This window comes from Atta cephalotes, assembly GCF_000143395.1.
Source record: "Atta cephalotes unplaced genomic scaffold scaffold00004, whole genome shotgun sequence".
Lineage (NCBI taxonomy): Eukaryota > Metazoa > Arthropoda > Insecta > Hymenoptera > Formicidae > Atta > Atta cephalotes.
The window spans coordinates 1,822,911-1,824,765 of record NW_012130068.1 but is presented as its reverse complement, the minus strand read 5'-3'; positions in this window follow the sequence as shown (position 1 = coordinate 1,824,765).

The following is a 1,855-nucleotide window of genomic DNA, read 5'->3' as shown; positions in this document are numbered from 1 at the left end:
ATTTAAAAATTAAAAGTTTTGATATAACGCTTCCGGTTTCATTGGTGAGTTAAGATGATTTAGTGCGGCTAACGATTATCGTTATCAATTTAAACAATATTTTATCAGTGCTATCTCTTATCAGTATGGTGTCTTAACCAATATTTTGACATCGATCGCACTAGACAAATAATATTAGAGACAAAGACCGTCTCTGATAATCTTATGTCCGTTTCTCAATATAGTTTAATCTTAGTCTTGGCTCAACTAATTATTGTTCTAAGAATTGTAAAAGACGCAGAACCGAGATGAAAGTTGATCTATATTGATGAGAAATGGGCATTAGTTTTCTTTTTTCGAAAAATAAATGTCTGTATTTGGAACTCGCTTATACAACGACATCAACGTGCATTTAGCATACAATTATACGTTACACATACTATAAACGTCAGAAATAAGCGCGTATTTATCGATAAAAGCGCGTTCTGAATACGGACCATTGTTTTTCGAACATTCGGAAAATAATATATACATTAAAAAGAAACTGTACTTAATTTTAATAAATATTCGTTTGAATAAACCAGTTGAATATTCACTAAACATATATTTATTTCGTACAAGAACCATTAAGTTGATTTAACTATTATTATTTTTTATTTAGCAAACATTTATTTTCTGTAAATAAATGTTATATTAAATTCATTAAATATCAAAGGAGCAATCATAACTCAATCTCTTGAATTAAATTTGTTACTTCTTTTAACTTTCATATGTATCAAAATAAATCCATTCTATTACTTTACTTTCAAAGTAAATATCGCCAACATTAACATATTTAATAAATAATAAACTAAATTTGAGTAAAATTGTTCAACTCCATTGTTTCAGATAAATTAATGACACAATAGAATGGCGATCTACAGAAATTACTTGATTCAAATTCGAAAGTATAATTGTTATATTGGGTTGGCAAGAAAGTAATTGCATTTTTTTAAAAGGCATCTATCAGAATCTATCTAAAAACCGCAATTACTTTCTTACCAATCAATATAAATATATGATAGAGTAAAGTTTCAACTTTAAGAATCTCTTTTTTAAATTACGATACGACAATTTTTAACGGAGTTATGAGTAATTAAAGTCAAAATCCTTTTATTTAATCCACGATAACTCAGTAACCAAAAGTTGTAAGAATATTTAAAAAAAATATTTTACAGGGAAAATATCAAGCTTTCACGATAGGTAATCGAAAATTTTCTTAAATTTATTTTGGATACAAACGCGTACAAACCCACAAAATTTTTCATCTTTTTCACTCGTAATTTTTATGTAAAAATTATCAAACTCATATAAACTTAAAAAAATGGGTAAGCTTTTAAAAGTAGAGATTTCAAGCTTTAAAACCCTTTTTTTAAATTTAAATTTCATTCATTATTGACGAAGATATTGTATATACAACTTTAAGCTAAAAAAACACAATTACTTTCTTGCCAACCCAATAATTCGGAGGTAAATTGATTATAATTTGACATCATACATGTTGTCATACATGAATTCAACAATGTAATACTATATATTCAAATAATTATTTATTAAAATTTCGTGTATCTTTCTGTTTGTAAAAACTTACGTTTTCAGGCTCGGACGAACGCCTCTGCCGCGGCACACAGAAGAGCGGCACGCCGCTTTCCCGCTTCCTCTCCAATATAGCGGCTTCCGGTTTCCTTCTGGAGCACCAAAACGTAACCTCGACGCGCTCCGCCGACCGCGTGACTCCACTGTTCTTCCTCTGCCTTACTTCACCACGTTCTTTCTCTCTCTCTCTCTNCTCTCTCTCTCTCTCTCCTCTCGTCTCGTCTCTCTCTCTCTCTCTCTC